At 33.3% G+C, this 26733-nt stretch overlaps 1 protein-coding gene and 1 long non-coding RNA gene across 2 annotated transcripts in view; both read left to right on the plus strand.

The window, feature by feature from the left end:
- The window catches only part of FAM155A (family with sequence similarity 155 member A), a 515407-nt gene that overhangs the window by 112549 nt on the left and 376125 nt on the right, over nucleotides 1–26733 (plus strand). The gene's annotated exons all lie outside the window — the stretch shown is intronic.
- LOC118162303 lies at nucleotides 25275–26631 on the plus strand. Its single transcript, XR_004748385.1, has 2 exons — nucleotides 25275–25617; nucleotides 26571–26631. It is a non-coding gene; the product is annotated as an uncharacterized LOC118162303 (long non-coding RNA).

Consider the following 26733-nt stretch of genomic DNA (forward strand, 5'->3'; position numbering starts at 1 on the left):
TATTTCCAAACCTGCAGAAGTCCAGATAGTGAATACAGCCTGGTATAGGGCATGAAGCAGTAACACGACTGCAATTAACGTGATTTTAAGAAAGAAGCAAAATTAAATATTTCATAACAAATATATATATATATATATATATATTTTAAAAAATTGTTGTTATATACAGCTAACCTAAGCCAACCTAAGCCTTAGGAGAAGAAAAATATTAAATGATCTTTCTTTTACACTGGTAAGTGCGTTTGCACAGCACGAACTTTTTTCTCAATCAGAAATACTTGTTAACTATCCCATATGTCATACAAACTGCTTTAACTGAAGTTACTTCAGTTCCAAATGCTAACTTAAGTTTTGCCTTCACCAAAGTATTCATAGTCTTCATGTGCATATTTATATTTAAATATGTTTATATGTTTATCACTGCATGATTTTCTAATGACATTCTTGTTGTAGGTTGGGCAAGATTCAGCTCCACAGAACATTTATTTAGGTAAAAAATATCATGGTTTTACAATCAGGCACAATAAAACCTTTCAGAAAGAGGGAAGCTACTTGTCCCTATACAACATTCATTTTTTATTTTATTGACAAATAACTTTTATTTGGATATGAATCACTGTTATTGTTATCAGAAATGAATGAGCTAGAATCTCTTAATTAACTGTAATGGCTCTTTTTTTGGTCTAATCTAATCCATTTTTTTATATGACATGATTTTGTTGTGGAGATTTCTCAGGCTATAGGAAGCAAAGATACACAATTCAAGGCATGAATGTGAGTTGGGCCAGCTGGACAACCAGTTGGAGAGCAAGTAGAATTTCATCATAGTACACTTATGGAGGCAGAAAAAAATGCATCTAAAAAAAAAAGAAATTAATATTTGTGCATTGCATATAAACATGCTGTATATATGGATGCCTTGATTTCTAAGTCCCAAATGATATTTACAATTTGACTTTTTTATATATTTTTTTTCCTGTATAACTCATGTTCAGAGTCACTGCAGCCTCTGGATTAAAAAATATAATTTCTATCTAATCAGTAATTTTATACATCTAATTTAATCTTGTATCCATGTTTCCAAATCATCTGATATTCTAAAACAAAATAATGTTAAATAATCTTGACCATTCTTATTTATTTTCATTAATATGCACAAAATGGTAACATAACCGTTAATAACATCGTATTTTTGTTGCCAATTCATAATGATTAAAACATCTTTTCTTATTCCTAATTCCTTCAGTTTGAGAAATACTAATAAATAAATAAATAAATCCCTTTTAACAGAGCTGGAGAATCCTGTCAGGGGTACTCTATTCCTTGCTCTGTGTTAAAATCTGTATAAGCTAATGATTTTACAGACAGTACGTTAGTACATAGATAAATTCAGGCTTCCAGCCTCTTGTCTTTGTTTTTCAAATGAGTATCAGCAACCACTATATAAAATCAGCAGCATACAAGTTAAACAGAAGTAGCAGATGGGTGACTTTCACACAGTCTATTCAAAATTAATATGGATGGGTGTGGGGGAAAGAGAGGGAAGTATGGGAAATTATAGTGTTTTGTTGGTATAAAATGATGGAGTTGAAAAACATTAGCTATTTCACAGGAATAGAAAATGTAGAAAATGGAAAAAGATTAAGGCCTAAATGAAATGATCTGAATTGTGGCTTTTACCTACTTTGGCAGATGAGAGGGAGAAATTTTCTTTGCTGGTACTATTTTTTACTTTTTTCTGTATTAAAAATAAAAGGATGGAAAAGTTATATTCAAGCTCCATTCCATTACTGTGTAAGAAAGACATAATAGACAATTATTGGATTTTAAATATTTTTTAGCAAGTGCTGATAGAGTAAAAATTGACCTTTTTTTTTGGTTACCATGTATCCTGCAAAGTCTTTTGCTATGTGAAAAACGCTTGATAACTTACTGTTGGTAATAAAATCCACTGTCATTCAACTAGTTTGAAAAAGGCTTAAAGCACACACCAGGAGACAGAATTTGCCTTTTTGTATTTTAAATTTTTTCAATACATTGTATGCAACAAATGGAGTTAAATATGGTTAGTTCAGGGATCATGCATATGCAGGTAATAGCTAATATACAGTACATTATACATTTTCTCAAACATTCTTGTCTTTGACAACTGAAACCAGAGTAGCTGGATTTACACTTTAGCAATATTTCCCCTATAGTTTAAAATTTCCAAATATTTTACAGTTGTTAAGGTTGAGGTTTTTTCTTATTCATATGGCAGTTTCAATAATCTAAGAGAGAGAGATTTGTATAATGAATAATGAACTGTGGCAGTTAATACATTTGCATAGTATAATGTATTCAGGTAAGGACTGTGTAAACTACAATAGTGTAGAGAGGAACAGAAAATATTGTACTTTCTGGATATCATTACTGAACATTTGGAAGTACAAAATGGATCATTTGGAGAACTCACAATTAAGTCTCTAGCACAATAACCATGATGCAACAGTTGAGAATTGTCATGGTACCCAGGGATTGATTCTTATCAAAGTGGGGAGCCACTCATACCAAAATGTTGCTATTGCTTGTAAAGTTGTACTTTGAAAACTGACAATTTCTTGATTAAATTGCTGGCTTTAGGCTTGGAGACAATGAAAGATTTGGCTTTGACATTAGCCTATAAGGTGTAAAATAAACATGATCTGCAAGTACCTGGAATGAAAGAATAAGCTTAGAGTTTGGCTAATTCATAGGATTAAAAAATAAGGACATTTTCAAATACAAATAGCTTCTCACAAGTTAATGTACAGACTATTAAACAAGACTCTGTGCAGCAATTCTTCTGTTTTACCTTGAGCTTAGTTGGAAGATAAAGTACCAAGTTGTATCGTGTGCTGTGACTAGAAAAGTAATCATAATTTATTATAGTCTGTATGACTTAATTGAGTTTTATACATTTTTAATATTTATAAATATATATATATATACTTTTTTTGGAGTTGTTCATATTTGTATGTATATTAAGCATTTTGTTCAAAAATATGAAACATATATATTTTGTTTGCCCTTTCTCTTATAAGTTGCTACTACAGCTAATGTGCACTACAATGAATAGATGCCCTAAGTAAAGGAGTATCCTTGCCTTCAGTCTTGTGGATTTTTATGTAATGTATTGAGATGTATTGAATATCCTTATATAAGAACTCAGATATTATTTCTTCAATAATTCTTTAGCCTTTCATGCATCCATCATCCATCTGTTTTCAGAATTTCACTTTGCTGTGTCCCTGATACCCAGAACTCTTTAAAAGAACACATATAAGATTCATCTATTTTATGTGATTTGTGTGAGAATATTTCTAGAATATATAAAATTGTTGTGCTACAGGATCCTAACATGGAAGTCTCTTCTCCTTTCTAAATACTGACATTGAATTTTGTATTTATGTTAAGTATAGTACAACAGAACGCATTTCCGAAATTTGTAGAATCATTTGCGTGGGCAAGGCTTTGATGTGTCTAAAAATAAAAACAGAAAGGAAAAGTGAGGATCCAAGAAAATGGAAATCCTGCCAAAGAGAGTTAATACCTGAAGTTTCTTGCACAGGTGAAATGCAAGTAAAAGCCCTGTGCAAAAACCAGTCCCTTGTTGACCAAAAACAGGCTTCATAGCTCATTGCAGTGTGGTAATTAGTCTGATTCCTAAGTAAAATACATATTCTAAAGTATGTTCTAAATAGAAAGGTATAAAGTATATTCTAAAGTATGCTCAAAATAGAAAGGTAGATGTAGGACACAAAAGGATCATTTGACTTAGGAAATCTATGCAGGAAGAATCAGAATTTAATCAGTTGTTATGATGTGAAGAGTCCATGTATAGGTTATTTGTTCTGTTTGATATTGGGGAATTGCTACATATTTATGTCAGACAAAAATATATATATATATATTCTAAATTTAAGGTTTCGTTGCCTTCACTTCTGTTTTGTGTATCTGTATTTTGCTGCAAAGTCAATAGGAAGTGACATGAAAAAATATTGCATCTGTCACAGGTATCATAAGGGAACATCATTAAATACAGCTTTTCATTCAGTGAGACAGAGAACTTATGAATAAATGAATGGCGACCCTACAGAGCAAACTAGATTTTTACATTTAAATAACAATGTTTTTATTAACAAGGAATTAAATAAACCTGATAGAAGTCAAGAAAGTACATAAGAAGTCAAGAAAGTACAGAAGTCATAGAAGTTTAAGAAAACTTGTATCTTAGGCACATAGGTTGTCTTCTTCCTTATATTATAAATATAATATATAATAAATTATAATAATATAATAAATACAATAAATAATATAATAAATATAATATAATATATAATAAATGCTAATAATATAACAAAATATAATATATTATATTTATAATATATTATATAAAAATTCTAAATCTGAAGAAAAGAAACATTGAGATTTCACACAAGTTTGGAGATATGTCTTCAGTGCTATAGAAGACTACATTGTGGGACCATGAAATGTTAGAAATCTCCAAGAACACATAGCCATTAATAATATTTCCATATCGTAATTAAGTGAGGTAGGAATGAGTGTCAATACCGTTGTTGCACTTCCCTGTCTATTTGCTTCAGTTGCCACATAGCACTGAAGAGGTCAGCTTTAAATCCAGAATACTCAAGGGTGAAACTGTCAACATGAGAGTGTAATGTTATTCATTGCATGGTGCTAAGTATCAAAACTGCTTCATAGAGCTTACTAATTTGTTTTGTAAAGAAGAAATGGACAGAGTATCTGCCTCCTGGGCAAATGTCAGAAGGAGGGAAAAAATATAAAAAATTCCAATCTCCAGCATCAACAGATATTTCACAATATATTATCTCAGGAACATGGCTTAACCTCAGTGGATTGTCAAGTGGCCAGCTTGGACAGTTTTGTCACAATTATACATTAATTCTGTTGATTTACCTGCATCTTTTAATTTTGGTGAGAACAGCTGCATTTGTTGCCCCATTTCACTGTGTACTTGTTTTACATTTTCACCTTGGGAATCTGCACAACAGATGGGGATATTGTTCACTGCCATAAAATTCACTAACAAAGTAGTGTGACCTTTAAATAATAATAAATAAATAAATAAAAATATTGGCTTATGATGTTTAAAATAAATTAATGTACCTAAAAGTGTTTCTTACAGAATGCCCTACAGAAGAGAGTTCAGTTATAATTTTTTGTTTGGTTTCCAAGACATGTCTATTTAACACTGCAGTTGATTCAGGCCTTCTTGTCAGCGCCATAAGGAAACCATCTTCATATGTCTGAATGTTTCCTGTACCCTTCACTTTTTGAAGCAGGTTTTATACTAAATGCACTGCACAGTTTGCAATGAAATTCTAGACAGCAATGGAGGTATTAAAGGTCAAGAAGTCTTGAAACTTATTTATGTAAAGATTTGGAAATACACTTGGAGTGACATTGGAAACAAAGAAAGAAATTGCTAGATATTTTTAGATATAAAGCAGGGAAACAAGCAAACAAACACTATTAAAAGTTTAAATGCTTATTAAACCATAGTAACATAATCACAATTTTTGTGCCATGGCATTTGATTACCTTACTAAAAACAGTGGGCAAGTTAGTCTTGCGGAAAAGAATTGCATCCATTTTTTAACACTTTTTATGCTAAGTCTTTTAACATTGCGCCATCATTCCAATTGTAAGCTGACTGGTGGGGTGAACAAGATGATAAACCAGAAAAAAAAAAAAATGCAGATGTGGAGGAATAATCAAATACTTAGTCATTTTCAGTACCTTTGTCCTTTGAAAACATTGCTCTATTGGAAGCACATGGACTGATTTAGCAGGCATATAAAGTGATCATCCACCGTTCTTTTCTAGCAAGAAGAAAGAATAAGAATTTGAGTTATGGGGATAAGGTTGCCATCTGGTTTCCAGGAATGTATTTGCACTTTAGACTTATTTCAAGATAACATAGATTACCAAACTACCAAAACAGACATAGCTGTCTCAGCATTGTAAGATAAATTCTAAGGAGTGCAAATACATTTTTCTGTTATTAATATATGCAAGTCATTCAAATGTTACAAGAGCAAGCACAGGACATAAGTGCAATTAAAACCCCTTTGCAAATGTAAGATCTAATAATACAAACTTCTCTCAATGACTCAGTGAACAATGAAACTGAGAGACACAGTTAACTAATTTCAGTCTTTTTTTTTTTTTTTTTTAATAAAATAAAATAAAAAAATCAGAAGTTAATGCCTGTATTATTATACCAACAAAAGACCAAAGATTGAATCTCTGTGCTTAGATCTGCACAAAACCAAAAACTTAACTTCCCAGAAAGTTTACAAATCACTGATCTGGTTCTTCAGCAGCTTCTCCAGTAATGGCCTCTGGAAGTCACTTGTGTCTTTTTTCTTGAGATATATATATATATATTTCTCCTAGTGTGTGTAGTCATTCTTCTTCTGTCTCTACCGGAAGATGCAGTTTTCTCCATGTAGAGAGTTTACATATTTTTACATAGGATTCCACCATGGTTCCCATAATGAAACAGCCAGCAATGTTCTTTTTATGTAGAAGGCTTGTCTTATTTTGTAAAGACAGGTAAGAGGTCCAAAAGGCTCAGCAGTTTTCTTTCCAAACTTTCATTGCTACTATTGTGAACTGTGAAGAAAATTTTGACAAAAGTTTTTACAGAATCACAGAATCATCTAGGTTGGAAGAGACCTCCAAGCCCACCGAGTCCAACCTCTGACCTAATACTAACAAGTCCTCCACTAAACGATATCACTAAGCTCCCCATCTAAACATCTTTTAAAGACCTCCAGAGATGGTGACAACTACTTTCCTGGGCAGCCCATTTCAATGCCTAACAACCCTTTCAGTAAATAAGTTCTTCCTAATATCCAACCTAAACCTCCCCTGGTGCAACTTTAGCCCATTCCCCCTTGTTCTGTTACCAGTTTAGATGAAAAAAAATGCTTGGTATGACATATTTAGTATAGTGTTTGTATATATATATGAACACAAACACAGAAAAAAAATCAAAGAAAATTTAAATTCAACTTTAATTTAGGTTTAAATTAATTTTTATAGCATCCAAAGTATGATTTTTTGTAAGGTGTAATGTTTATTTGACAACATTGATTATTTTTATTTTTAAAAATTTATTGTGCATTACAATCCTGGAACTATACTGTATATAAGAAGTATAATATGTAATGACATGCAAGTTGAACAGAAAAATGGTGAAATTATGACATTGACAGAAACACTATAACCATGCATATAATATTGGCAAAATAATAAATTTTACATTATTGAAAGAGATACTGAAATAAATGATTCCACAATACTGAAATATTTTGAAAATCCAAAAATGAGGGATTTTGAATTTAAGATACATGATATCACTCCCTGAATTTCTATGACTAAAGACAGGGTTGTCTCAGGGTTGACACCCTAAATAGGAAAACCAAACCAAAACAAACAAAAAAAAACTTATTACCAACTCTGCTATATGCATGATTACAACCAAACACAAAAGGTAGCAAGAAGTGCCGTCAGACACCCTAGGGTGATAACAGACTCTTCTCTGCTATCCTTGTCTGAACTGGAGTAACTTGTCAGCACATCATCTTCTGACACATTTGCTGCAACACGAGAAACTTGTAGAAAAGTGGGGGCGAGCATATACAAATATTGAGCTAGTGGGATTGTTCACATGATGTCTATCAGAGCTGATTTTTACACACCATTTTGACTGCCAGAGCTGTCCACAGAGTCACAATTCAGGAAGCAGCACCAGCAGACTTTACTTCATCTGCTTACTGTTGGAGATGCTTTCAATTATGGTCATACTCTGAGATGCTAAACTGCAAAAGCCTGAGTAGTCTTTTTAAAAAAGTGCTACCACCACCTGTAGCAACAATAAAGGGCTGGATTCTTAAGTGGTGTAATATAATATAATAAAGCAATAAAACAATGTAATAATACAATATAATACAATAACAACAATAATATAATAATATAATAATAATATAATAGTATAATAATATAATAGTATAATAATATAATCATATAGCTTCAGATGAAGGATAACATCTGCAACATCTCTTCATATCCACTACTTTAAGATCAACTTCTTAATTTCATAAATAATTAAAATGCAATAAGTCCAAATGAAATCAAATATGTTTACTAATAGAAGATGTAATGAAAACAGAAATATTTTTTTTTTTTTTTTTTTTTTTTTTTTTTTTTTTTTTTCTCCCTCTTGTTAACCAGAGATTTAACGCACATCTTAATTAAATCCAAACTTCTTGAAAAATGATTTGGAACACTTAGAGGTAATATTCAACTTTTCAAATAATTTTCCTGAGTGTGGCAAATTAAAATAAAATAAAATAAAATAAAATAAAATAAAATAAAATAAAATAAAAGAACCAAGGCCAAGAAGTGTTTCCAGTCATCACTGCTGAACAGAGAATGCAGAAATAATAAGAATGTGAACACTGATTTGAGCTCAGAGTTTTGCTCCTCTGTGTGTCTCATTCATCCCATTGTATCAGCCTACATTCTAATGAAATCTTAACAGAGAAATTGCATATATGCAAGAACCTGCTGTTGTTTCTTTGAAGCCTGCTTTTGCTGTCAAATTTTTTGTGTGGGAGGCTAGCTTTTAATGTGATGGTCTGATTTAATGTGAATTGTTCCTAACCAGTGAGATGCCACAATACTCTAACAGAACACTTGTCAGGAGATGGCTAACAAAGACAAGCTGAACAGCCCAGGAGCTCTCTGTGCTCAGATCAGATCGGGTTTAGTGAACCAGTGGAAAAAAAGTCCATCCAAACCTGCCAGTCTTGCTAAGCTCCAGGGTCAAGTGTTTTTGCAGACTGTCTACTGTAGGAAAAAAAAATATATATATATATGAAAAATTGTTAAAAGTTCTCTGGGTTTCTTTTGACTGAGAAGAGTTCATTTCTCAGGCAGGGAATAATAAATGTGCATTTTCATTGCTGTGGAAGACTGCATCTTAAAAGTGCCAAGCAATTTCAATTTATGGTTTCCTGAGCAGGAGTACAGTCCTTGTATCAGGACATTACTGGGTTTGCCAGGCATTCTTTGTAGGTATGGTTTCTCAGAGGTTAAATAGCGCTGTTAAGCTCTGATTGCTTCTTCAGCATATTAAGCCACTACTGTACCACTATTTAGAGCTCCTTTTATTGTTGCTGTTGCTAATGGCCACAGTATGTATTGACTGTAACAGAAACTTGCCAATTCTTCTCCCACTGCTGCAAATCCTCTCCTCAAATACAACCATTTGCTGGGAGAAAAAAAATATTACATATATATATATAATATTATATATATATACATATATATAAAAACATATATAAATATAAATATATTTATATAAATATATAAATATATTTAAATATAAAACAGCTTCTGGATTTAAGGTATCTGTTTATTTCATACTCAGGATGGTGTTATTGGGTTCCTGCTGCTACCCTTGCCTGAAAAGTCAACATCTAGGTCCTTCATTTTGTCCCAGTAACAGGCTATATTCTTAAATACATGTTCCTGAGCATTAAAACCACTTATAATTCCTTCCATTCATCCTAATCTTCCTTCTGGTGCAGTATTGTGATGTTTTCTCACTACATTTTTCTGCTTACTTGTGATAGCTTCAAACTTTACAGGAAAACATATAATCTTATTTATTTAGTTAGTTAGTTAGTTAAATTATATGTCTTTGAATATTGTTCAGTTTTGCTTCAGCCTCAGAAAGCAAGCAAAGTCTATGAAGGCTGAATACTGTGCTGTCCTTTGGACTGTATTTAAATGGGTTTTGATTTAAAGACATTGTGCAGCATTTTGATAGGTTGCATTAGCTTAATGTGCACTAAAGGTAACGTGAACTGGGCTATAGCAACCTTGCATATTATATTGAGAAGTATCCTTTAGATTGTGTATGTGTTAATAACATATTAGTTATTTCTGATAATAAGTTGGTTGAAAAGTAAAGTGCATACTTCATTGTTCTCTGTATCCCAATCCAGACTTCTCTGTAACTACCTATCATAATTAACAGCATTTTAATATTTCGCAATTCTCTGCTTGTTCAGTGAAATTTCCTATGTGTGGAAAGCTTGAAAATAACAGTATTTTCATGTCAGATGTTTGTTTTAGCCACTATCATACTTCAAGGGAAAGTGAGGCAAAGAAGAGAATAATGGAACAGCTCTCCTTACCTTGTTGTGGGTATATAGTTACCTAGTTTTTACTCTCAATGCTTTACTCAGAAATCACTCCAGTACTTTTCAGTGTAGCTAGATCAGCCCTTCTCTGTCCTTTCTTCTAACTGCATTAACCCATTGTCCTTGTATTTCTCCTTCAAGTTGTGAACAAAGAGCTCTTCAGCTTGGGTGGAAGTGGAAAATGTAGTTATTGATTTAGTCATGAATAAATGAATGTGTGCCCAAACGTATGAACAGATAAATAGATGGAAGTTATTACTATTGTATATTGTGGACAACCATCTTCATTTTTTTGGAAATATGCACAAGAATGCCAAGAGACAGACAGACACATACATTACTTTTGAGTTTATATAACTTTTGAGACCATCTGTATGTATGTGCTGGCATATGATACAGCACATTTTAGAGCTAGATACCTTTCAAAGCTTACTGCAGTCCTTTCTAGAGGAACACACAGGGTTGCCCTTTCTGTGAAAACCAGACACTGGGAAGAGATATGCTTGTGATGATGTTTCACACTTCAAAAATCAGAATGCATCTGCAGAGCATATCCTGGGAAAACTGCAGGCTGCATGAGGCAGATACAGACTCAGAGATTCTTTCTACACCAAGAACTTAAAACATTTTTTGAAGTGGTGTATTTCAGTTTTTAGGGAAAATGTGTGATTTATTGCTATGCCTTTATGTTGTGGTTTAACCCAGCTGGCAGCTAAACACCACACAGACGTTCACCTACCCTCCCCCTTCCCTCTCTGGGATGAGGGAGAGAAACGAGAAAGTGAAGTCTGTGAGTTGAGATAAAGACAGTTGATTAGGATAGGAAATAATAATAATAATAATAATAATAATAGTGTGTATGAAACAAGTGATGCACAATGCAATTGCTCAACACCTGCTGACTGATGACCAGCCTATCCCCGAGCAGCTGCCCCCAGACCCCACCCCGGCTAGCCACCCCTTTATATTGTTTAGCATGATATCAGATGGTATGGAATACCCCTTTGGCCAGTTTGGGTCAGCTGTCCTGGGTCTGTCCCCTCCCAGCTCTTGCTGCACCCCCAGCCTGCCCGCTGACAGGACAGAGAGAGGAGCTGAAAAGTCCTTGGCTTGGTGTAAGCACTGCTCTGCAACAATTAAAACATCAGCATGTTATCAGCACTCTTCTCATCCTAATCCAAAACATAGCACCCTACCAGCTACTAAGAGGAAAATTAACTCTATCCTAACTGGAACCAGGACACTTTACAAAACAAAGTCATATTTACTTACACCTTCTTGCTTTTGTTTGTCAAAATGCACATCATCATTTCACCAAAATCAGTGTTTTCTAGAGGCTTCTGTACACAGTACTTCTAGTTTTCATTCCACTAATATAGCTAATGTGTTGTACAGTGTAAAAAGCATATCATTATATTATTAATATGACAAAGAAAAATGTGCTTATATCAGAACAGCATATTTTGATACTAAGTGAAAATATGTTTCATTTGGTAAGAAACAATTTAATTAATGTGGTTGTTAAAATAAAATTTGAAGTTTTATTTGCTTAATTAATTTGGAAAAAGCAGCCCCCTGACAGAGAGACTAACCTGGTACAAAAGCTATGTATAGACCAACCTCAAAAGAGGAAGTGAATTAAATGTTTGTACAAGCATGATTTTTGTATATTAATGGAATATTTACCAAACGAAGTGCCTAGTAGCTGAAAGTTAGGAATTACATGAAGAAGGAGAAATGTTGTTATCCAGTCTACTACAAGTTTCTTTTCCAAATAAACTAACACCTAAAATGGAATTAATAGCTATTTTAACAGTTGGACATTTTGCACTGTTTTAGCTGATAAATTTTGAAGTCCTCAGAAAAGAAAAAAAATATATATATTTCTTCAGCATGGAGAAGTGAAATAATGACAGCAAACAATAAAAAACAATTTTTGTTAGCTGTGAAAAATATATATATATTTTTTTTTTATTGAGCCCTGGCCATTTCGCTACTAATATTAATGAGTTAGGGAGACTGAGGAAACCATACATATTAAAGCTGAGTAGAATTCTTCATCAGAAATGCACAATTCATCAGGTTCCTGGAAGGTGTACTTCAGTGTTAGACAATACTTACCACAGCAAACGTGTCACAATTTGATCTGTGCTTCTTCCATCCTGATGTTTCACTAATTACAGAGGAAAAATGAAGTTGCCATTATAGCTGGGGAAGACAAGCTGAGAGTATTTGGCAACTGTGAGGAGCCAATGAGTGGAATTGTATTGTCTTCTCCATTACTTGCCAGGAAAGTAAGTTAAACTTCAGTTCCCTGATTAAATTTTTAATTAATGAAAGGAAGAATTTAAAGAATATAATGAAATCCAAAGCTGTTGTAATCATTTTGGAAATTACAGAAATGTAAATGGTAATAATTTCTATGAACATTAATTCAAATAAATTCATATAATTCAAATAAAACTTGTTTGGGACCGTCATCTCAGTCTATTCAAGCAAACAACAACAAAAATACAAATATTAGGTTACTTTTTTTTTTTTTTTTTTTTTTTTTTTCCTCTTTATTCTTTTGACTTTCTGGGAGATATTTACTCCTAAATAGTGAGATCACTATTAAAAATTTTCAAATTTCTCTGTATGAGAAAGAGCGATGACAGATCATCTTAATGTATGTATTGTAATTCTCTAAGTGTTATATATGAATATCTATTAAAAGTAGTCATTTATAAAGTATGATATTTTAAAAACAGTCAATTATTAAGCCAAACAAAGAAAAATATTATTATCTTTGAAGGGGATTTATGAGTCCTCACATTTCTCATACCTGAGATAATAGACATAGTTGAAGGACAAAAGGGATGATGGTATTTATACACCACTATTTCTAAATAGATAACTGATAATTCATGCTGGTAAATTGGGCTGCCTCAGACACCTTTCTCTTTCCCTTATGAGGTCTATTGATTTGTCTTATTCATTTTCCTAAGCCTTCCTAAGGGTATTGCATACATATTGTTGATCTCTTACTGGCTTTCCCTAACTCCACCGCAGAAGGTAGAAGTAACTGAAAGCATCCATCAACTCAGTACTCTACACTGGCTATATTTTGCAGGTTAAATCAACCTCCTCTGATACTCTTAAGTCTTGTAAATATTAATCTTTCTGTGTATCTTTCTTCTTTTTCTTCTTCAGAGATGCGTCTTTCTTCATTAAATGGTGCCCAATGTTAATTTTGTTCTTAGGAGATTTTAGATTATTTGTTATTAAAGATTTTAGATTAAGATTTCAGTTTTGTAGTTATTAAAGATTTGATCACTTTCCAGCTAGTACTAGCTGATACTTTGTCAGTTCCAAAGAGTCCACTATTTATGTTGTATTAGAAAAGCTGGATAGCTTGACACATCCACTTATAAGCAAAAATGAAATTTTGCTATCAGATGGCATGTAGGCACTAGATTTCAATGCAAAATCAATTTCATTAGAAATAGAAATAGATTAGACTAGTGACTAGAATAGTGGCATCCTTGACAGTACTGAAACAAGGTGATTTTGGTCCCCTCGCTGGATTTCTGCATCAGAATATACATGGCCTTTTTTTAACCTTCACTCTGAATGTCTTAGATAAAAATGAAAAATTTACATATAGTTATAAAGTGCCTGCTTTGTAATTTACCTTAAACTCCTAAATATGTACTGTGGGTAGAAACTTCATTTTAATTTAGGCTTTCTCAGGGAATCATATTGCCCACAGATAATTATCTAATATGTTTCCCAGGCAGTGTAACGGATATAGTCATCAGAACATCTTAGCTTTGTTGTTCTGTGTCAGGTGAATTACATTTCTCTCTGAGGCAGTTACCATTAAAGACCTTGAAATGAAGCTTTCATTGCTTGCTGATTACTTTCACTGTAACAAAACAAAACTCCAAACATTTTATTTATTCTTTGTTACCCACATATTGCAAATTAAGTAAACTGATCACTTTACCATTCTGGCATAATGAAGATTCATGTTTTTAAGGTGGCTAAAGCTAAGAAGTTTTAGAATATTTTTTCAGGGCAACCAGGTTAATCAGGGAAGTGTTAGTGAAAACAGATTGAATTTGTTGTACCCTGATGTAACATTCATAAATATAAAGATAATTTGAATTTTATTTTAACAATCTCTTGGTATTGTGGAAGATTACATCTGTCAAATGACTTTTTTTTTTTTTTTTTTTTTTTTTTTTTTTTTTTTTTTTTTTTTTTTCAGATTTCTAGCTGTCCTTACTTTTAAGGCAGATTATGTATCTTCTATTACAAGGCTGTATATTTTAGAAATGTGACCCTTGCCATGACACAGCTGTGGATGAAGTGATGTGGTAACCATTCCCTACAACCAGCAAAGCTTTGGTGCTTCTCAAAGGTTTACAGAGGCACTGAGATTTCTTCTACAATAAATATGACCTTGTCCCATAGATCTGCCACATTATAGAAAGTACATATTGTAGTTGGATCCCTTAGTGAAACATGAAAGTTTTATTCACTAGGGAATGGAAATAAGTTTTGTCAGAATAATACTGAGCCCAAATGCTCACTCTTTTGTGAGCTAAAGATCATTCTTTGCAGCTTACCAAGAATATTAAGAGGTCTTTGTACTGTAAATCCTTTTACCTTCTTCACTAATATTGCTTCAGATAGCGACTTAGTTTCTACAGCTGTCTCCTGGGCAACATTGGTTAAAAATCCTACTTTTTCTAAGAGGGCCCCTGAGAATTGGTTTCTTGTCAGAGCCTGTTGATTTCTGAGCTCAGCCCGTTTCTTGTCAGCTAATGGGTACAAATTGAGGAAATGGGCAGCATGTTAGAGCAGTGTGAATAAAGGAAGTTTTACTAAATGAGGTGGGTGGTAGAACCATCTGGTCATTTGAAAACTTGCCTATTTCTTGGTTAGATAATTATCTAATTTCACTATTATTAGACATGCAAAATCTAAATGGCAACGTCTTTGCCTGTGACTTAAAATACAGTATTGAAATGCCTGGGCTTTTTACATGTTAAACCAGTGTGATTAATTAATTAATTAATTATGTATTATTTCTTAACTGCAATTTTTATTGATGTTTCTTTTGCTTTTATTTACCAATCTCTATATGTAAACTACATTTGTTTTTCTTTCCTTTAGTAATGTTTTTAAAACTTTTACATCCACTTATGAGTTAACAAGAATTTCAAAATCTTTCTGGAGAATATGCATTAGTGATTATGGCTATTTTAACTTTAAAATAGCATGAAAATAATCATGGACTATTTTTATTATGGGTTTTGATCTCTATACCTCACCACAAAATTGGAGTAGCTGCAGGATATATTGGAGAAATGCAGCAAAACAAAACAGCTTTGGGGCCTCTTGGGCTAGCACAAAATATTTTCCTGGATTCAACCTAAAAGACTACTCTTTGTTGCTATCTCTATGTGAATTCATAGGGAGACAAATTTTCTAACTGAATAATAAGTTGTAGGGCTTTTATACTAGCTTGATGGAAGCAGTTTTTCATCTTAGAAACTTGATAACATTGAGAGAGAAAGACAAATATATTTTATATATATATATATATAAATATAAAACAAACGTGGTAGATCTGTTGTATCTTTAAAGTTCTTGCATAGTTTCTGGGAAAAATGAAATTTAGATAGGGCTTATTTATTTATTCATTTGACTATACTAGAAAATCTGTGCTGTAAAAAACAGATTTTGCTCCAAAATGCCTTTATGTAAAATTTTATTTTGGATTTATTAATGGAGAACGTGAAATGGAACTTTTTAGACTTGTTAAGTGGACAGGGGAGAAAGAAGGACAGGGCAAGAAGAAAAAAGGCAAAGGACAGAAAGAACAAAAAGTTAGACTGAGGTTATTGGTTTTGAAACGGAGGGAAAAATAATAATTTTTTGGAAATACTTTCCCTTTTAAGTTAAGAATTCTTTCCCATTGCATCATAGTATAATTTTTGGTAAAATAAAATTAAGAGTAGATGCTCCAAATTCTGTTATTACCACTATTAACTAGGTGCATGAATATTAAAAACAATTATGCTCACTTTAGACTAAGTGTGCAAATTGAATACTGCTTTGAATACTCTTCTCTTTGTGAGGTTGCTTGCTACCAAACTTAACAGTTATTATCTAATTAAAAGCATTAAAAAAAATAATTAAGCTATGTAGAAGACAGTCAAATGGGACTCTATGAGGTGTTTGCCTTGTTCATTGTCCCCATGTATATGCCATTGTAGTGCATAGAAACTTACTACTGTCTATGAAGGCAACAGTCTCATTTATGTTTACTTTGAAATATGAAGAATTACAGTGGCTTCAAAGGGAAGGAAATACATTGCTGTTCTTCATGTAAGCAAAGAAAGCAATTGGCACTCCTTTTTATTTCCTACAATCAATAAATATCAGTTGCTGTCTCCTTTTCCCTCCCTCCCTTATGGGTCCAGAGAAATCAGCATGTGTATCTAGGTTATATTTTTAGTGCTATATTTTTCAGATTTTTGCCGACACCAGTTTTTCAGAGATCTTCTTCTGTCTTATCTCAAGGCATTCTGTCCAAAGAACTTCTTTATACCCATCTTCTGTCTCATCAGTTTAATTAATGCCTCACTTGTTCAGAGCAAACCACATATGAAATAAATGTGACAAGAGAATATAAAGGTGAGAATATAAAGGTGAAAAAAAAAAAAATCCGAATAATTTGTATTTTTTTTTTTTTTCTTTTAACAAGAAAAATAAGGCAATAAATTACTGACTTCCAACTGAGACATAAGAAGTCATTCACATTTATGTGGGAAAAATAAATAAATAAAAAAAAAAATCAAGGAAATAGCAGTTACTCATATGCATTGACTCTAATGAAGAAAATAAGATGGAGTTGTGTTTCATGAGAACTCCCAGAGGTGATAAATCATACTGGATTAAGCAGGAAATTTAGGCTTTTTACATCCTCTCTGCAGTTCTACTTAGTCAACAGAACTGTTTATGAATGATTTTGCTGCAGGAAGAGGTAAACCCACTTTGTTAGTGATCTTTGCTGATATAGTCCCTGATACTCCTGAGCTGAACTTCTGTGCCTGCTTGCTGCCCAGAGAAGCTTGAAAAGTTACCATGAAGGAGAGCTCAGTTCAGTGCTTCTCCCCTAGCCACCAAATACACTGAATGCTCAAATCTACCTTATATCTCATAAATCTATCTTATATCTTATATTCAAACTGGTTCATGTTTTAGAGGACTCTTTAAACTGGAATAGGATCAGTCGAATTTACACTAGTGAATCCATGCCTTAGAGGTGCCATAGCCCTTCCACTCCTGGGCTACACAGTTTTGTCTTGTGTCAGGAGGATGCCCTACAGCCTTTGCACATAAACATAAAAAAAATGTTAACACAGAGGTGTATAATTTTTCCAGGTTTCTCAGACTGATTAACAAATTTTAATTTCAGTGTATTCTGAAATCATACATTACTGCAATTAAAAATAACTGTTAAGATACAAATCCAGAACAGAGCATAAACCAGGATCTTGTACCATCTGCTAGCTATCTAGCAGCCACATTTATTGTCGTAACTATGTCATGTACCATACATGAACTACAGTGCATTACAGGTATTCAAAGCAGTGCTAAGGCTACAAAAATAAAATATTAATCTGAGTTTTTATATAAAAAATGTATAAAATTTCAGAGAACCATTTTTTTAAATAACTATTTGACCCTCTCTTTCTGTGTGTTTGTGCTTGGTTGTTCTGGTAAATCCAAAATTTCCTCAAAGCATTAGTATTTTCATTACCATCACGCCACTGAGGTTGATAGGTAATACAGAATTTGAAAACATTGCCAATGACATACTTTTTCCTTAGAGTTGCCTGTGCTTTATTATTGGATGCTATTCAATATTCAGAAAGGGAAAATTTTTATTTTTCCTTTTCTGATTTAGTTTTATACATGGTGGTGCTCATCTTAAGTGACTTGGGGAATTCTGCAGTGTACTGTGCTAGTTTAGAATCACACTACTAAAGATACAGTTGAATACAAGATTATTTTTGTAATGAAGTTTCATGCAAATCCAAGTGAATCAAGTGAAGGAGGAAAGAGAGGTCGAGAATGCTGAAAGTCAAATAGCAATCTGTAAAAGAAGCTGTGGTGTCAGGGATATTGATAGTGCAGTGGACTGTGACAGGTATAGTTATGCTCAGTCTCTGTGGGAGATCTATGGATACAGCTGGGTGCTCTGAAAGAAGAGCTGGGAGAACCAGCTGTACAGTGAGATTTGCAGAAATCTCAAGACAAAGAGTTTTGATTTTCTTTGAACTTCCACTGCTGGGCAAACAGGGACAGGCTAAACACAGAAGACCGGTTTAGGATGCAGCAGATGCAAATCAATTTCTTATTTATATTAGCTCTGAATTAGGCTTCCTAAAGATTTGTACTGAACTTTTTGAAATTTTAGACATAAGACTCCCTTAAGTTGTACCTTGTACCTATGAAATATGTATATGTACATTCCTATTTGTCTGGATAGGGCAATACAGAAATCACATAATTACCAACATTTTAACCCACTAGTCTAATTTTTGAACAGTTTTAGGTCATCATAAGTACTATCAGAAACAAGTATAAAAAATTGTCAAATTTTAAGCACCAAAATGTCTATCTAGATACACTTTAGTGATCTCTGCCCCCATCTGCCATTGTCCACAAGCAGTTGGGGTCTCATTTTAAAAGAGAACAACTGCATTTTTTGACAAATGAAACAACATATGCCTATGGTGTCGCAGAGGTCCAAGAGTTTTGGATCCTCCCTCTCTGTCTCAGCTTCCAGACAAACTTTCTTCCCCTAACATTTCCAACTTATTTTTCTAAAAGTTATTTTTGTTCTGAAGTCATGGGATGTTGCTACATATTACACACTACTTGCAGCATTCATTGATCGTGCCAGAATCAGATGGTTTGTTTTGAAATAATAAAAATTTAAAGATTGAAAGTATTAATTTTGTTTTGTTATTATTGACATGTACAGTTAACATATAGTATACTTAGGTAGTAGATAGTACAGTATACTTACAGTATATTTTATAGTACTTACAGTATACATTAATTATACTATATTATATATATTCTTATACTGTAGTACTTATAGTGTACTTTAGTTGATTAAAAGTTCTTGTTGCATCTGGGAAACACTGATTTTGTGAGAACAGGACTGTAAGGAAACAGTTGTTAGGTAGTTTTATACTAATAAGGTCAAAATTTTATTCATTAAAGTTGGTGCAGTTGAATAAATATTTTTGTTCAGTAGGAAACGATTTATCTCAACTTGAACTTTCAAATAACAATTAAAAAAAATGAAAATCTGCTGGAATTTTTGGCTGAGAGTATATCCTTAAAACATGAAGGTATAGCTCAGAAAGGGACTTGGGTCTTCTTAGTCAAGCAGTGCTCAGTTCTGCAAGATATTTAGTTAGGTGCTGAAGCTCCTTATGAAATGGTTTGAAAGACTTGGCTACATCAGAACAGAAACCACAAGAACTAGATTAATTAACATGTAGCTGTCCAGGCCTAACTGAAAAGGAAACAATTTCCACTGCTCATTTCTAAGAAGGCAATTCTGTTGTGTTTTGTGTCTAGTTCCATTTTAATTTCTTCAGAGTGCTTGAGATACCTGCACTTAGCATGTAGGTGTGGTGCAGGATTGCGGGACAGCTGCACCTCTCTGAAGCAGCAGCTAGAGACATGCTAAATACACTGGGGTATCCAAATGACATGATTACCTATGTCTTGACAACTTGATCCTATGCTGTCTTTTCTTTTGTTCTGAACCCAAGTAGGATTCAGCCTTCAAAATTAGAAATACTGTGGTTGTCTTCCCTTTCTTTTCAGAATTTCTGTGATTAAGACAATCACTGATGGTTTAGAAGACCCAAATTCAGCTCCTTTCTCTGATTAGAATATTCAGACACATCTTATACTTGAAGAGTGTCTTAATCACACAGCAATCCTGGAGAGAGGAGGCAGGATTTGGCATGCAAAGTTGTTTAATTATTTTTTTTTCAGAATATTCAGGTTTCTTCAGGAAAGAGAAAGGAAAAGGATGCAAATTTCTGTGTATGACTGGTTAGGACACTCTTCTGGAATAATGGAGACTTGACTGCTGGTTTCAGCCTTTTTTATTATTATTATTTTTATTGTGGACTGCTTATGGAGTGAGTGAAGAACAGTTAAAAGGGAAATGGTATACTAAGTGCTATTTAAATGCAAAAGCAGCGTGAAATACATTCAAGGACTACTTATTTAGACAAATGCTTTCACTTGAGTTTTATCTCATTAAAAAATACTTAGAAGTTTGTTAAAAGAATACTTCTCAATTCAGGCTGTGCAATTACTAATGAAAACTAACCTGAATTTGACTTAAATAGTTTAATAGACAATTCAGGCACAGTTCTTTCAGTTAGGACTAAAACTAAGCAGAAAGTGTTTGCAATTAAACAGAAATTAATAAAAGAGGATTAACTCTCTCTGTGTCCATTAAAGTCTATACATATCAAATAAATTTAGTATATGCTGTAATTTCAGTGTCTTCATTGTAGTTATATGAAGAAGCAAGTTCTGTAAATTGCTGATTCCAAACACTAAGAATTTACATTCAAAGGAAAAAAAAAAAAAAAAAAAAAAAAAGCTTCTGGTAAAAATAATACCTATTTTACCGAGAAAATATGAATTTTTAGTGCTGAGTCCAATATAATTTCAATATAATTTAACTTGCAATGGCTTTTGGTCTCCAAATAATAATACATTTCCTAGAAATTCCACTAATAGGCATAATTAAATCATTGAGTAATTGCCAGAATTCAAATGAACACTAAGTACAACCAACCCATTTTAAATACTTTGAAACCACATTGCTTTTCAGAGCCATTATCTGAGTATTTACTCAGGACTAGATTTTTACTTATACAAAGCCAGCTGCAGGGAACAAAGTGTTAACCTTCCCATCACAGCATAGAAACAGGTTTTTCAAGAGGAGAGAAAAAGCAGGGAAGAAAGAAAGCTGGTAGTGCCGTGTAACTTGTACGTAGTGGTACTATCCAACTACTTTTGCTGAAGAATCGGGGAAAGAAGTATGACAAGTAAAGCTTCAACTCTTGTTTTGAAGAGGAATATCTGCACTGGCACACAGCAAGAAATATTAATCAAATAGTTTGCTCTTTGTAATGATACAGAATTAAATTTTGAAAAGGGCCAAGCACAGAAATGAAAAGGAAGTGGTTCTTCTAGTTAGGGTTGCATCAGTAAACATTAGAGACAGGACTCTGGCTTGAGTACTGTCATATGAGCATCCTCCAAGTTTATTAACACTGTTCCTGACAGAGCCTTTGGCTGTACTAACACATTTATGCCCTCAAGTTGCACCAGTGAAAGTTCAGATTGTATGTTAGGAAGAGAGGGTGATCAAGAATTCAAATGGATTGCCCAGGAGAGTGGTGGAGCCCACATCGCTGGAGGTATTTAAAAAATGTGTGGATGTGGCACTAAGGGTCATGTTTTAGTGATGGGACTCAGTAGGTCCGGTTAATGGTTAGACTTAATGACCTTGAAGGTCTTTTCCAACCTATATCATTCTATGAATTGAAGATTTGCAAAGAGTGCCCATAATTGCTTCAGAGATACTGAGATCAGGACCTATTCCCAATAAGCAACATAGATGAGGCCACCCATTTTGGGGTGTGAAAGAGTTCAGATATATGAACACAAGCTCTCATCACTTCTTAGTCTCTTGGGGTCAGAGGCCTTCTTTTTATTTAGCAAAACAGCTGAAGCTTCTTGGCCCAAGAATGGACAAACCTGCTTGCAGTGGTTTCATATTCCTATGTTTTAACAATGACATGAATAAACAATGCCATAGATTTTCTTGTCAGATACAGCCTATCTTACTTTGTTACATTCAATTCCAAAGATCTTTTGCTATTTTTTAATATCATAGTGAAATGTTTTCGTGTATATAGAAGTGCATGTTGAAAAAATCACATTTTAACACTATTCAGCTACCAATAATAATAGTTTGATGGCTCTTTCTAATTAATGTATTATTGCTTATAAGTCATTCACATACTTTCAAGGAACATTACTTCCAAAAGTGAATTCAATCATTTTAAAAATGTCCCAAACTGTTTATTAAAGATTTCAAAATGTGGGGCATTAGCAGTCAGATTTTAATAAGGTTGCCATTAAGACAAGAAACAATACATTCCGTGATCTATCTATACGCATATTCAGATAAAAGTCATATTTTTCCTCCTTGTAAGGATTCTGGTGTAGTATGACACTTGGCTACTTAAGCACTTTCTATTGTATTTTCTATTTAGAGTAACCTCTATGTTTATGCCTTCTGAAATTGGGAAATCAAGTTATAATTTCTCTTTTAGTAGCTCTCAACAGTCAGCTGGCAGGTCATATTCCTCTGTCTGCTGCCTCTTTTCTTATCCTGAACCTCTCTCTCTCTCTGCACTCCCTGGCTTCTGCCTGATTCTTCTGGCCTCTTCACTGGGTAAATGTCTCCTACAGGTACATTTAAGTAGTTTGTATCACTGAGTGAACATTGTCTGATAAACCTGCTACTACTCTGCTTCCCAGAATTTAATCTGAGTCACACACCTACAGGCACTGTTGCAGTAGGACTGAACAATTGAATAAAATGCCTTGAATCCTGCAAACAGGAGCTGTAGTACCACTTCTTATACCCTAGACTCTAACAGTGTGAGGCTGTATATCATATCCTATGATAAATAGGTTTAAGTATCAGCTACACGAATGCTTGTAAAAAGGAGAGAAAGAAGTATCTCCTATGTTGGTTTTACAGTTTGTCTGGGGATTGGAAATGTGACCTACTCAATAATACACATGATAGTTATTAGTACTTTCAATAATATGCATAATATGGGCAGCACAATCAGTGCAGTTACCTTTCCAGGCAAGTAAGTTAAAGGGAAACCCAGAAAGCCAGGAATTTACATAGATACATCAGGTAGCCAAGAGTGACAAGGGTCACTGGGAGGACATATCAAAAATTAAACAGCTGAAAGACAAGGGAACATAATTTGAGGAAATGAAATTGGAGAAGAACCTATAAACATAAGTTACTATTTGTAGTCTGAGAGAAAGAGGGGAGTAGAAGGCTGAAGGATGAGAACTGTAGTGGGCTATGTGATAGGCAGAGGATCAGTAACTCAACAGAAGCTTTACAACATCAAATCATGTGTGGCAGAAAGAAAAATTTCACTGTACAATTGGAAGTTTAGGGCATAATACTACAGAAGAGTAGGTGTTACAAACATAAACACTGGCAGAGATTTAAAAAAATGTTAGAATTTAAGATGCTGGTTAGAATTGAAATTGTTCAGAAAATATAGCAGCAACTGCAATGGTCCATGTTACCTAATAGCCTAACTTTTACTGCCAAAAGAAGATTTTTAGGAAAGAGGTTATGAAACAAGAAAGTATAGAAAATGTCTTACTCTGGAATGTCTAGAAATCAGTGGTTTAGGGACCACAGAGTTCAGATTAAATTGAAACAACAGTCCACGGGTAAATCTTTCATAACATTTTGATGAAGTAAATCTTTCTGAAGTTTTGAGATTCTGATTTTTTTGTTTGTTTGTTTTTTAATGAATTAACAGCTTTTGGTGCTGCTTACACATTGACTTCTATCGCATCCTGTGGTGATACTGTGGTGATGAATTTCTTAATTTGACTGCTTGTTAAAAGAAAAAAAAAAATACATCATAATGTTTTCTTTTAAGTCCTATGCTTAGCAAGTTTTTGACTGTCCACTACTACTTGCATCTCAAAAAAATAAAAATCTTCCCTATTCCTCTTTTCCATTTTTTTCTTTTTATTTTATACATCTCTACATCTCTCAGATTTCAAAGCAAAACCACCCTCGCAGTATATTTATCTTTAATTTGGATGGATGTCATTCCTTAACAGTCATTATTCTTTTTCTAAATTTGCTTTATTCTTTCTGAAACAAAGCAGCCTGAATTGCAAACCACTGGCTGATATAGAGGCTTTTCCCTTCTTTCTGCAGTCTCTCTTAACATTTCCTACAATTCAGTTTGACTTTCTGATCGTTAATGAGAATTACTAACGTATTCAGATGAGTACCAACTGTATTCACACCATCCCATGTGGGACAACAGCTGATTTAATACATCATATATAAACAAATAATTTTTTTTTTCTTCTTGTACTTTACTTCACATAGTTTTTTTTTTTTTTTTTTTTTTGTCAATAAAATGAAAAATGAAATTAAATCCCTTGAAAACAAGTTTTCCTTTACTATCTCTTTAGAACCATCTTTAGTTTTGATTAGTGTAAAGTTCAAAATTGTGAATTCTGATCATTCACTTTGGGTTTTTGAAGTTTATTCTGGCTTTAATTGATGGACATTTCAAAGAGCTCTTTTGAGTTCCAGTTCCTGGTTTAATCCATTTCAGTTTTCTCCTATGCTCATCAAATTTATCAAAATGGGCTCTAGTAATTTTGTGAATCATGTTTACAAAAACAGTGCCGAATCTTCACCATATTTGCTATGTGTCCAATAATCTTATTGTTACACTATCGATATACCAATATGTGACTATAAATCAGGTAAACTGGAGTGTTTCCAGGAAATGACATTTGCCTTCTCATTTTGAGGCTGTTTTGAAAAATAGTTCAGTGCTTTCCTGTTTAAATTTATATAGAAATTATGAGTGATGTGTTCAGATAGTGGTAGATTTTTACTGATTATGTTTGTTTTTCTCTTCCAAAATTTTCTTCCTACAAATATATCAGTTAGGTAAGTTCTTCTTCCCCTTACATTAAAATTCCAGTTTTGGAAGTTTCCTAAGCTGCTTATCAGTCAAAAGTGATAAAAAAAAAAAAAAAAAAAATTTTTTTTTTTTTATCTTTTATTTATTTATTTATTTATTTATTTATTTATTTATTTATTTCCCTTGATTTACACCTTTCTTATCTGTCAGCCCCACTGAGTCTTCCTCAGGTTTCCTGCCATTGTTGAGGCCATGATGAACTTCTGGTACTTGATACAGAAAGATATCAGAAGTCAGAAGATGGATGTAGACAGACAAGAAACACAGTTGTAATGAAAATAATGAAGATAAAAGTATTATGGATGTTTTTGATGAATGCTATGTAAACACTGCTGAAGCAAGAAAAAAGATGGTTTTGGTAAACAAGAAAGTAGCTGGTAAAATCTTAGAACCAAATGAAACAAGATTTAGAGACTTATGAAGAAATGACGGAGGTGATGATTCTGAAAACGAGTGTTCCTATATTCCAAAAAATGGCTCACCATTTCCAAAATATTTACTTTTCTGACTCTGAATACTGGACCTAGCCAATTGTAGAGATGACTTCTGCTGTTGTACCAGATTACCAAGTGGTAAACTGGGCCATCCTTGTTCCCTAATAAGCTTCTGTGTTTCTGTTGACAGTGAAGGCATATCCATACGAAGCTGTTTGACCTTGTTGGTTAGTATGAAGTCAATAAGATTAGTTGGTGTTTGAGATCCCTGGTAATCAAATGATGTGTCTGGCATCAAAGAACAGATGTTAAGAAAGAAAAACTCTAAGTATTTTAGTTTTAACATTTTTCTTAATGTTCTGAGTACCTCACTTTTTCATTTGCAGAATATGGGTAAAAATATTGACCTGTTTTCAAGGAACAGTCAATTTCGGCTTTGTTATTTTTAGTTGTTAGGTCCAAATGATTCCCTGCAGGAATGGTAATACTCATAAAGCTCAAAATGGAAAGGCCTTTACAAATGCCCTTTTCTATTCTTCACCATCAAGGCAGAACATACAGTTTGGAAGTGCCAAGGCTTATATGGGGTTACTGCTTAGAACATTGCACTTCCAAAATATAATTGTCTGATTTTTTCTGGTCTTTGCATGTAACTTCAAGTATGAATATCAGCAAAGGTTTTAGAGAGTTTGTGAAAGCACAGAGTAGCAGATTGCAATGTCAAACAGTGGAAGAAAACAGTTTCTGAAAATGGAAAAAGGAAGCAGGATGTGGGATGAGGAAGGTGGAGGGTAGAAGAGAGATTATAATCTAGTTGACACATTTAGTTAGTAATCCAATACATGTCTGAACTTCTTCTAGAAGCCTAATGTAAATGTACTGTTTCTTAGCTTTCTGCTGATTTATTTATGCTTCTGAGCTGTTCTCAACATAACCTGTCTTCTGTCATTCAGCCTTATTGCATATAATTCTTGTTACCTGGGGAAGATTTTTGCTGCAGAACAATGTTGGCAATGTAATGTCCTTTTGAATAAGTGATTAATGTAAAGCCCACTGAAGGAGATGGCCTTGTTCTGACAAAATAAGTAACATTCTTACCTTAAAACCCCAAGAAGT

This window comes from Oxyura jamaicensis, chromosome 1, assembly GCF_011077185.1.
Source record: "Oxyura jamaicensis isolate SHBP4307 breed ruddy duck chromosome 1, BPBGC_Ojam_1.0, whole genome shotgun sequence".
NCBI classification, from domain to species: domain Eukaryota; kingdom Metazoa; phylum Chordata; class Aves; order Anseriformes; family Anatidae; genus Oxyura; species Oxyura jamaicensis.